The sequence below is a fragment of the Arvicola amphibius genome, chromosome 12, assembly GCF_903992535.2.
Source record: "Arvicola amphibius chromosome 12, mArvAmp1.2, whole genome shotgun sequence".
Taxonomy (NCBI): domain Eukaryota; kingdom Metazoa; phylum Chordata; class Mammalia; order Rodentia; family Cricetidae; genus Arvicola; species Arvicola amphibius.
Window position 1 is genome coordinate 10078169 of NC_052058.2, and position 12584 is coordinate 10090752.

Here is a 12584-nt window from a genome sequence, read left to right on the forward strand (position 1 = left end):
ACTACGGCACACCTACTCCAACAAGGCCACATCTCCTAAATCTTCTAACCCTTTCTTTCAAAGAGTTCCACTCCCTGGTGACTAAGCATTCAAATATATGAGCCTGTGGGGACCATTCCTATTCAAACCACCACAGGGATCTCGGTCTTGAACTTCTTCATTGCTCTCTCTGTCTCTGTCTCTCTGTCTCTGTCTCTCTGTGTGTTCTCTCTCTCTCTCTCTCTCTCTCTCTCTCTGTGTGTGTGTGTGTATGTGTGTGTTTTATCAACTGTATATAGTCTATGCATTGAAGAGTCTCCTACTTACAGTAAGCAGGTTTCCATACTAGCCAGAGCTGGCAATCCGGAATACAGACTCTATAGAACAATGGGGGTATTTCTCCACAGTAAGAACTCTTAATGCTGGAGAAAGAGACTTCATGAATAGAATATTACATGCATGCACCTAGGCTCTACATGCCTCCGTATGACAGACTCCCTGGCATCATCGATTTGGGAACATCTTTTAAAGGAGTGCCACCTGTTTTTCTTCACAGCCCCATTATACAGGGCAGATGAAGACTGAGCTGTTCAGGCAGAGCAGAGCAGGCAGAGCATCTTCTGTGCCCCTCCCACCTCAGGTCTGCCTTAGTTACTTTTCCTGTTGCTGTGATAATATACCCAGACAGAAGCAGCCTAAGGCAGAAAGGGTCTATTTTGGTCCATACTTTGAATGTGCAATCCCTGGAAATCTGGTGCAGGTGCTTGAGGTAGCTGGTCTCATTGCATCTATAGTCAGGAAGCAGACAGACGACTGCTCATGCCCAGCTAGCTTTCTCATTATGCAGTTCAAGACCCAAGCCTACCTCAATCAACCTAATCAAGATAATCCCTCCTAGTCATAGACTTGTCTCCTAGGTGATTCCAGATCCTGGCAAGCTGATACTGATTTCTAATTGTCATGGGCACCTACTGGGCACACTGGGAACACACAACACGTGATGACTTTGAGTCAGAGGACAGGTGAGTGGCAGGATTCCCTCTCCCATATGAGCCCACAGGCTTCCTCCAAGCTCACTCAGCCAGGTTTACACACTCTGGTTCCAATTCTTATCATGCAAGGCAAGAAGCTCCTTTCCAAGGACATCCCCCTTTCTCCTTAGTGCCCAGCATGATACTTAAGAACGGGTACAAGCTGGGCACAATGGCGCATTTCGATAATCCCAGAATTTGGGAGGAAGAGGCAAGAGGATCCAAGTTCCAAGCTAGTCTGAACTATAGAGTAATGAGACTATGTCTTAAACCACTGGCATTAGGTAATACACTTTGAAAATGTTAAATCTTGTAACACTTGTGCAGGAATTTTCTTGTTTAATTTTAATTTTGTTGTTTTTTTCCCTAAGAAAAATGACATGATTGGATATAGAATAGAAGATGCTAGAGGACTTCCTAAAAACTCAAAAGCAGTTGTGGTAAGTAAGGGGCTCAATAATACTCAAGTTTGATGAGATTCTGAGGAATAAATAAAATGAATAAATAAGAAAGATTTCTTTTATTTGTGTGTGTGCAAGGGTGCACACATGTGCGCACGCGCGCGTGTGTATGTGTGTGTGTGTGTATGTGTGTGTGTACTTGTCTACTGTTTATTTGCAGGTGCTCTCACATACCAGAAGAGAGCACTGGATTCCCTGGGGCTGGAGTAACAGACGGTTGTGAGCTGCCTGACATGGGTGCTGGGAACCGAACTTGGTTCCCCTACAGGAGCGGTGACTGCTCTTGGGGCTGAGCCATCTCTCCTGCTCCTGGTTAGATTGCTCACAAAGCTACTTCTGATGGTTGCTATTGGCCTCCTCCAGAGCAGCCCTGCTTTCTGCAGCTTTTGTTCTCAAGAATCGTGTCCAACAGAGACTTCTCTCTTTCCCTATCCTGTCTGCCCAGTATCAAGGGAGAAGGCAAAAAATTCAAGGTGTACCAGTGATGCAGTAAAACAGGACAGAGTGAGGGCAGGAAAGTTTAGCAAAGGCAGAAAAATTAACCTGCATACACATGGGGGCGGGGTCAGGGGGAGAGGTGGTTCTAAGCCTTTAAGGAGTCCCAATGACCCCAGACATTTTCACTCTCATGTGGTCTCTCACATTGTACCAAAATCAGTTTCTGAGAGCAACAGAATAGAGCAGAAGTGACCGTCTGTCATTTCTGACATTGAGGAATGAGAGGAGAGGAACCACATCTCCCATTTTATTCTCCATCCCTCCCTCCCCTCTTCCCTCATCAATCATTTTGAAAACAAAAACAAAAACAAAAACCACCTGTCTCAATGTGGTAACCCTACGGAGTGTCACACATGGCAAGGAACCAGGACCTCTGGCCAACAGACAGTAAGGAATAAAGGCCTAAATAACAAACACATGGATGAGCTTGGCTGTGGACTCTCTAGGCTTAGTTAAGTCCAAAAAATTGACTGAGACTTTCTGTCAGAATTCCTAGCTAGGACTCACATTGATGACTTGCCTGGCTACATGAGACAATACATTTTATTTGAAATTGGTCACTGGGGTTTTTTATTATGCAGAAATAGTAACTAACACAGAAAGGCAACTTGGCACCCTAAAAATGAACTGGGAGCCTAAAGGACAGCTCAGAGTCGGCAGTCTTTATGTGTTGAATAAACTAGGACCTTCCATCATGAAAGTGACCATGCACTGGCCAGCAGCTAAGAGCGGCAGCCCCCAGTATCACAGAAGAACAGCTTCTACATCACCTCTCTTTCTAAATAAGGAGCAGAAGAGCTCTTGTGGCTCACATGGACTTAGAACAACACAGACCTGGAAACAACTCCAGTTTAGACAACGCCGACACAACACAAGCCTACCACTGCATTATTCCATTTGAGAGTGCAGACTTAGGGATCTAAGCGTTAAATAATTAATATAATAATGATGTGGTGCACTTGCACACATGCAAACAAAACATCTACACACCCAACTAAATAAATCTTTAAAAGAAAAAGAGCAAACTTTGGTCAATTAGTAAGAGCCTACAGCTGCGGTATTGCATGTATCTTGGTTTCTTTTGGTTTGCTGCAATTAAACTATTCAGACAATGGCAACTTATGATAAAGGGCCTATGTGGGCTCACAGTTGAACATATGAGCCATTATGGTAAAGTCAAGGCAGCAGAAGCACGGGACAGCTAGTCACATCAAGCTCACAGTCTGAAAACAAGAATAAACCCAACAAAGAGTGATCAGCAATCTTTCTCCATTTGGTACAGTCCTGGGTTTCCTGAGGTTATATTCTTACTTAGGAGTAAGAGAACCCCTAGTACAAGCTCGTACATAACATTAAAGGATTCAAACCTGAAGGGGTGGTGAGGGGGACTCTGTGATAGAGTGAGGTGACCATGGAAGTCCCTGTGCTCCCTGTGTTCTTGCTACACACCCACTAAATCTGGAAACACCAGCGAGCTCTGAGGGACATTCTCCAATCCTGTGGGGCAGAAAGAAAGTGAGCTGGGGGGACACAAGTCCTTCCCCCTTTGTACATCCCTTAGACACTCAGTGATAGGCATAAGGTCTATGTGGATGGGAAAATAGGCCTGGAGATTTATGTACTTAGGGCTCTTGTCTGGCTTAAAAGCTGTCCAAAGAGAAGCCAAAGCTCTGTGTACGTTGGAAGAAGTGAGCAATTAGCTTCCAAACAGAAAGCCACAGATGCTCATTTCACCAGCAACAACCAGATTTGGAATTTTCCCAGGTTCCTTTCTGTTACTTCGATAAAATACCCTGACAAAAGCAACCTTTCAGATAAAAGGATTTATTCAGCTTACCGTGCAAAATCTGTAACCTGGTTACAGGTCCATCATAGCAGGGAAGGCACAGTAGGAGGCAAAATCAGCTAGCCGCATCCACAGTCAGGAGCAGAGAGAAAGACAGACATGCAGGTTGCTTGCTTTTGCCCCTCTTGCGCAGTTCAGGATCCCTGGCCTAGGGGATGGTGATGCCCACAGTGGGCTGGGTCTCCCCCATTAATAATGAAGACAGTCCACCACAGATACGTCCACAGACGAGTGTGATCTAGACAATTCCTTGTGAACACTTGGTTCCCAGGTCGCTCTAAGCTGTGTCAAACTGGCAGTGAAAACGTACCCTCACAGGAATCCAGGTGTTCCTCAGTCAGCCCCTTCCCAGTTGTGTGAGTGGAAGAAACCAACCCTTTTCAAGTCAGCATTCTCTGAAGAAAGGATCACAGTGCCTACCTTCTGGGAGGTCCTGAAGGCTAAGCAAACCTGCGTCCTGGAAAGCTGGTTGGGTCGAGCTGCCTGCAGCATCCCACACGAGGAATGAGATAGTGAGCAACTTGTGCCAGGAGGTAGAATACGGGCCGCATCTCTGATGCTCATTGTCTTAAAGATCTCTCACGGGCGTTGACTTCTGCCTGCTGACCCTGAAAGCTAGAGAAAAGGAATTTCCTGCAGAAAGTCTCAGAACGGATTGATCATGTTTAGGCCCTTGGAAACTGGATGGTTTTGAGTGGCCAGAAGAGCTTCTGGTAGGTATGAAATACTGATGTGGGCTATTATATGATTGCTTACATATTTTGTTATTTATCATTGTGTGTGTGCATGAGTATGTGCGTGCATGTGTGTGTATGTGCACGTGCCACAGGCAGCATGTGGAAGTCAGAGGACAGCTTCCATGAGTTGGTTCTCTCCTCCCACCGTGGGTCCCAGGGACTGAACTCGAATCCATCCGTCTTGGCCGCAGTCACGTTTACCCGCTGAGTCATCTCATTGGCCCTGAGTACCTGTTTCACTTCACAAAGACCATCATAACGTCTTTTGACTTGAGCCACTATTGGCAGTGAGCGTTAAGTAGACTTTTCCTACTGATGCTATGGTTTTCAAACTTGGGTACCCCGGAGCATGCAGTAAGACACAGGCAGTGGCACCTCCTCCCTCCTTGAGCTTCCATTTGAGGCTCTAACAAACTCTAACAAGGAGACTTGAAGCCGCTGCTCCAGGAATTGTTCTCTGAGTACGGCTGCCTTGATTAGAGAGACAGTAGACTCGTGACTGTGGCTGGTGAGAAAATGAACGGTTCCTCAGCAGGCTTGCCCTGGCTCTTCTTGACCTCCCCTGGCAATTACCGTCTGCACAATACAGCTAGCAATTAATCACGCCTTGTCTTCTGGCATCTCTTTTCTTTGCCTGAATACTATTTACAACTTTTTGTTGTTGCCTTTATGCTTTATCGAGAGAGAGAGAGAGAGAGAGAGAGAGAGAGAGAGAGAGAGAGACCATTGGGCAATCAGTGAGAAGTGGGGGAGGTTTCAGGCCCTGAGGTGGAGGCAGGAAAATGTTATGAAAGCAGAAAGGAGCTTCCTGTGGGGATGTAGAACTGGAGGTTGGCTCAGTCTACTTCGTAAGACAGAGGAAGAAAGCAAAGAGGAAGGGAACTCACATGCTCTGGAGGCGCAGGACAGTGAAGGCAGGCACTAGAGAGGTTACGGCATAACTCGAGGTGGGAGGCCCCTCTACAAGGAAGATGAAGAGGAAACCAGGTCCTGGGATCATGCTATGACTCAGGAAAGGAACCCGAACATCATTTAACATCTTATTTTATCATTGGCTGAAAAAAGGTAGACTATGGTTCTGGTGTGTGTGTGTGTGTGCATGTGTATGTGTGTGTTTGAGTGTGAGTATATGTGTATGAGTATAGTTGTGTGAGTACACATGTAAATATATGAGTATGTGTCAGTGTGTGTTTGAATATGTGTGCATGTGAATATATTTGTGCATGAGGTGAGTATACGTGCGTGTGAGTGTGTGTGGTTGTGTGCATGTGTGTAAGTGTGTATTTATGTGTGAGTATGTCTGAATGTATGTGTGCAATTGTGTGTACGTGAGTATATATATATATATATATATACATATATATATATGATTGTATTGTGTGAATGTATGTTTTGGAATATATGTGTGTGAATACATGTGTGTGGTTATGTGAGTATATATGGAAGTGTAAGTATCTTGTATGAATGTATGAGTGTGAGTATGTGTGAATGTGTGTGTGTGTGTGTGTGTGTGTGTGCATGTTGAAGACAAAGTGGGTTGAGTGAGGTCAAGTTCATGGACTGATGCAATGTAGATGAGTAAGTTCCAAGAAAATGTACTAGGATCAAACGCTTTGGGAAAATAACAATTTTAAAGACACCAAGTGAAGAGAAACAGCAAGATGTCCATCAAAAAAAGAGTGTAGATTAGTCTGAAGGAATCTGAAGTGGCTTCTTAGGGCAGTCCATGTCCTATTGAGATTCTACACCCTTCCCTTCTGTGCACTAGGCCACACCCATACCCTTCCTCTGTGGGCTAGCCCATACCCGTGTGTTAGCGGCAGCCTCTCCCTGTGGCTCTGACAGATGAGTTAGTTTGGAGGACAAGAAGCCTCGGGGAATTCCCGGGTAGCAAGAACCATGACATCTGAAAGAGGAGGAACATCCCTGGGGAGCAGAAATTTCGCATCTGATAAATGGAAAAGATCTCATGGGGAAAAGCAAAGCTGTGGCACAAGTCCATCCCCTCATAGCCACAGCCCCTCCTTTGAGAAACAAGTGTTTCTGCTGTTGGCTTCTGTAGTGCATTGTAGTATCTAAACAACATGTGTGTGTGTGTGTGTGCAATCGTGCATTGCATGGTACCATTGTGGGCAACCATGAAACAGATATGTGACAGTGGGCCTGTAACATTATAAAGAAGGACCAGCGAAGTGGTTCAGTGGGTATCTTAGGCACCGTTTGATTAATGTGAAGACACCACGACCAAGCCAATGCTTGTAAAATAAAGCATTTAATTGGGAGCTTGCTTACTGTTTTAGAGGATGAGCCCCTAATTGTCATGGCGGGAAGCACGCAGGCATGGATAGCACTGAGACAGTACATGAGAGCTTTACCTCAAAGTGACACACTTCCTCCAATAAGGCCCTAGCTACTCCAACAAGGCCATGCCTCCTAATCCTTTTAATCCTTCTCATAGAGTTCCACTAACTGGGGACCAAGCATTCAAACCACCACAGTGGGTAGGTGAACTTCCATGTAAACCTGTCAACCTGGGTCCAATCCCTAAAACCCACGTAAAGGTGGAAGGTGAGAACTAACTCCACAGAAGTTGTTCTCTGACCTCTATGCCTGCATCATGGCATGTCCCCTTCCCCCAACAATCTAAAAATATATACAATTTTTAAAACTATTATAAGGAGCTAAAATATGCTTAAGTTATATCATAGCCTTCATGACATTGGCAGCAGCACAGCAAACATGTTTGTCGTGAGACTGGTTTAAACGCCCCACGCTTTCCGTGGTGTCGAAGTATGGCACATTTGGATACATGCTCTATACAGGACTTAGAAATGATAGTAAAGGACTCTGGTGCTGGTTTTGCTTTTCATTGTATTTTTACTATTGCTTCAGGGCGTAGTACTTCTGCTTACAGATTTTAGGATCTGCCCCATATTCATCTCTTGGTTGATCATTTTCTATCATTCCTAGTGTAAATTGTTATTTTTTGCCTATTGTGCCCCTATAAGCAACAGACTGAAGAGTGTGCGTTTGATAACATACAATGGTTAATCTGTCAACTTGATGAGATGTTAGAATCACCATGGGAACACACCTCTGGGCGCCTCTGAGAGAGAGTTTTCAGAAGGAATTAGCTGAGGAGGACAGATCCACCCTGGATGTTAGAGACACCATCTCACGGGCTGAGGCTTTAAATGAATAAAAATAGGAGAGTGAGCTGGGCACTGTTGTTCATCTCTCTCTGCTTCCTGACTGCACATGCAATGTTACCAGAGCCAAGCTCCCGGAGCCATGCTTTTCCTGCTGTGACAGCTGTTCAGTATTTTGTTGTAGCAATGAGAAAAGTAGCTAATACAGCATTTGCATGTATGTGCATGCACACACACACACTCCATATAACTTTGGTGTGCATAGGTAATATCATACAGGTTTGTGTAAGTATACCCTGTGATGTTTGTACAATGACAAAATAGTCCAGCAAGGGATTTCTTAGAACAAAGCCCTGTTGGGGCACACAGAGGGACTCAGTATGGGAAAACGTTGTTTTCAGCATAAGCCTGGCAACCTGCTTGATCCCTGGTACCCGCATAGAAAAAGTGGGATATAGTCACATGTGTAATGATCATAGCATTCTTGTGGCAAGAGGGGAGGTGGACACAGGAGAGCCTCCTAAAGCTTGAGGACCAGGTAGCCTACAGAATGTAGCATCAGCGGGTGGATGTATAAGACTCCATCTCAAAGCATGTTGAAGGAAGGAGAGAATGGGCTCCTGAAAAGCTGTCCTTTGACTTTTACACATATACCTTGACATGTGCACACCCACATATGTGCATAGAAATGGTAAACAATCCCAGCACTCGGGAGGCAGAGGAGTTCCAGGACAGGCTCCAAAAAGCCACAGAGAAACTCTGTCTCGAAAAAAAAAAAAAAAAAAAGAAATGGTAACCAAAAGAATGGGAAAAAAGAATAAACCCTACCATTAAGTGACATTTAAACTTTTTTTCTGTATCTGTTGACTCTTGATATAAACCTTGAACATGTAACTTACATCACATGATTGCCACCATTTTCCTCTAAATGTTTTAGTTCTTCTGAAAGTTATGTTTAAACTTTAGCCTTTGATATTCTAGCATCTCAATTTCTTGGTATGTCAACTTTGCACAGAATCATTTAATGAAAACATTTTCTCCTTTCTATTATTTCGTTACTACTCCCTAACTTCATCTTTTATTCTTGGGATATCTTTCTTCTTTCACAACACGTTGAATTAACGTTCTCACTTTCTTTTACAGCAGTGAAGTCTTCTGCATTGGATTTATTGTTGACTCAAAAATTAACAAGAAAATGAAGCAAAAGGAGGCTCACGCTTTTCCTTACTCTGATTATGCTGTCCTCAAGGCCAGGGCTCCTTTCCTCTTCTGGGACACAGTGGAAAGATCCACACCCTAATGAAAATAAAATGTTTCTAGTTTCAAGGTCATGTGGGTATTCTTTTCTTTACATCGCCCTTGTTAATTAAAACCACAAGATGGTTTTGTTTGCTTGATATTTGATCTAAGTCTTTCTTGGATGTCTTTCTGTTTCCCTAGAATGACGATTTTCTGTTCTGTATTCTCATAAAATATCATGCCTTCACACTGCTCTGATCTTGTCTCGTTTTGTATACTTTTATGGTTATCTTTTCCAGAGCCCAGCTGCCTTCCTGAGTCCTTGGTCTGCTTCATGTTAACTTCCCAGCTCACATCTGAGAATTCTCTGCCTTCTCGGTTGGGTTCTCTAGGGTCAGTTCTTTCTTTTCTCCCTCTTGCTCCACATTTTAGTGGTTCCTGTTGAGTAAAATGTAAGAGTTACTGCTTTGGGTTAGCCTCCTGCTCTGTCCCAGCTGACAGGACCAGTATGGAGTTTAATGGCAGCATGGGACTTTTGTTGGTTGAGGGCCACCTCCTAGCCAATTAACAAAGTTGTATTCAATTTATGGGTTTTATGGACTGCCCTGTAGCCAATTAGGCTCTTCTCTGTGCCTTAGCTCTGCCCTTCTTTCCACAGTGTCTGATCACACTGCTAGGTCGAGTCCTCAGGACCTGCTGTGCTGGTGGGAGCCCCCCTAGCAAGCAAACTGAGTTTGTATTCTGCTGTTTGGGTTTGTCTTACTTCTATCAAATAAACTTTACTAACTTTAGTTGATCTAAGAATAGATCAAGTTTTATACATCTCAGAACTTTTTATTCTGCCCAACAACCCTCTCATAGTGTCCTATGCATAGAACTCTTAAGTCAAAAACTGTCCTGAGTGCCGGGGAAGCGGCTCACTGGTTAAAAGCACTTGCAGTTTTGATTCCTGGAACCTCCATAAAGCACATGTCTGTAATCTCAGCACAGCTTCTGCGAGATGCGAGGTAAAGACACACGAACCACTGAGAAGCTTGGTGTCTAGCTAGCTTGGAGTATACATGGAGCATCCCTGCCTCAAAAGTAGAAGGAGAGAAACATCTCCTGAAAGTTGTCCTCTGCCCACCATGGGTGTGGCTACACTGACGGATACCTATAGACACACTTTACTAATGATGGAAAGAGAAAATTGTGCTGTAGACAATTATCTGACTGTCCCATAAACTGGAAAAATATGACAGATTATTTTTATTCATTTCTAGATTTGTTTAATTTTTCTCTAAGAGGTTTAAAGTCTAATCTTTGCAATCTTGATTTTTGTGTGCAAGTATTGAGGTAGAAGGGTTTTGCCATTTCCGCTTAATAAGGGTGGCACTGAGTGGGTCCCACACCCACTGAAAAAAGAATGCCTTTCTTCACTTTTCAATTTCTTAACTCATTGTTCCTTTAAACACACCCTTCCTTTCACTGTCTATGTTTGTCATTCTCTAAGACTCAAACATGGTTGACCAGAATCTTTAAATGGTCCTGCTTGCTTTGAGAGAGTGTCTTGATTTTATTCTTAGCTCTTTCTGTTCTGTGGGGAGAGGAGGAAGCTCTGACTGAATGCATATTGTGGCCGGGAACTCGATTGTGACAAGGACTCCATGGGATTGGCAGTCTTCTCTAGGACCCGACTTAGTGGATTTACGATATCTTCCTCTGGTCCAGGTGCAGATGTTTGTTGATGGTGTGTGCAGAAACCATTATCTGCTGCTTCCTAGATGACAGCAGCCTGAGACTGCTCCCCTCCAGAGCCCTCCTGCTGAGACAAGGAAGGGGGAGATGATGACAGCATCCCTCCCACTGAGGTTCTCGGCTGTTGTGCGGTAGCTGGTGCACCTCTACACACAACCCAGCCAAGCCCAGATTTTCTGTACGTGTCTGTGTGTCTGTTCTTTCTTCATCTTCCCATTGCTCCAACAGTTAGGTCAACTCCTGAGCCGTGAAGGATAGAACACTGTTCCATAATGCTCTGAGCCATTGTTATAATAACTTTTCAAGTCTGCCCTATCAAGTAGAAGTGTTTTGATTGCTGCCAGTTCTCTTCTGCTCTGCAAATGTTTCCCAGCCTAGCACTAGTCTCTGGTTGTGCTTCTTCTGTCTAAATGCGCCATGCTGTGCCTTCACAGCACACACCAGAAACCGCACTAGTTGTCCTTGCTGTCCCTTTCTAAAGGGACTCTGGTTGGCCTGAGCATGGTCAGTATGGCTCTGGGAAGCCTTGCCCTTCCCACATTCCCTCTGCCTTGTTAAAAAAAAACTGTTAAACTACATTCCTAAAGCTAGCTACCAAGGTCTAGTCCCTCATTTGGCTACTTCCTTCTCCTGAGGCTGACTACCAAGGCCCAGCTGTCAAAGTATTGAATTAAAAAGACCCCTTTGGGTACCCTAATTAACCTGTTCAATTAAAATTAAATATCTCATCCTAACATAGGGTTTCCCCCTTTACCTTTATAAACTGCGATTTTCCTATGTGCCATGTCTGTCTCCTCTCCATTCAGAAGCAGCCCCTTTCCCTCCAGAGCAAATATTATTTTATCCTCTCCCTTGTTCCCTTTCCCCTCTCCCCCATCTTCCATCTTCTGTCATGTCTCTTATTCCCTGTCCTTTGTCCCTCTGGGGTAAATAAAATCCCCTTTGTGCCGGGAACTTGGTCTTGGGGTATCTAGTGACAATATCTGTCCTTGTTACTTAGGGAAAGAAGATTCTGAACTGATACTATGTCAGCATAAGTTCTGGATGCCTCTTAAGACAGCATCATGGAAAACAACATTTAAAAATCTTTTCCTGACCAAAAACTGTCTTTATCTTATATTCACTCATGAACGAGAATTTGATTGGATGATTGAATATATTTTCATCTTAATTTGCTCTTAAATATTTAAAGGCAGTTCGCATCTTTATCCTGAACGGAGTAGGTACCATTGTTTCTCCTGGTGTTGCATCCTGAGCAGCATCCTGACATGGGACTAGAGGATGAATGAAAGATACTTACTGGACCCAGAGACCCCAAAGGGAAAGAAGAGGAAGAATTAGTGGACCCCTAACAACAGCGAGAGAGCACTGTAAGCAGCTGCAGAAGCTTGGAAAGGCCTGGGAGCGGCTAGAGCTTTGCCATGAACATAATCTCCTGATCACAGCCGGAAGAGGACTGCACAGTGGGGGAGGGGGAGCTCTCTGACATCTTGTATGACTGGTACCACTGTGCGGCTCACAAACTCTTTAGCAGCTTAAAGTAAATACAGATTCATCCAAGTCAGCTTTGCCCCAGGGCATCAGGAAAAGTTCCTTGTGCTTCTGAACCATTTGTTTCTAATGTGTATCGTTAAGTTCTTGAGAGCCTCATTAATTATGGCAAGTAGCTTCTCTTCCGTGTAATTAGCAATGTTTCCACCTTAATAAGCTGATCTGCACCGGGCGGTAGTGGCGCATGCCTTTAATCCCAGCACTCGGGAAGCAGAGACAGGTGGATCTCTGTGAACTCGAGGCCAGCCTGGGCTACAAAAGCTAGTTCCAGGACAGCCAGGGTTTTACACAGAGAAACTATGTCTTGGAAAAAAACCCAAAACAAACAAAAACAGAAAACAAACTAATCTGCAGGG

The 12584-nt window shown here is 44.2% G+C and overlaps 1 pseudogene; it reads left to right on the forward strand.

The window, feature by feature from the left end:
• Nucleotides 1-11945: 11945 nt before the first annotated feature.
• LOC119827012 lies at nt 11946-12221 on the forward strand (annotated as a pseudogene).
• Nucleotides 12222-12584: the final 363 nt, after the last annotated feature.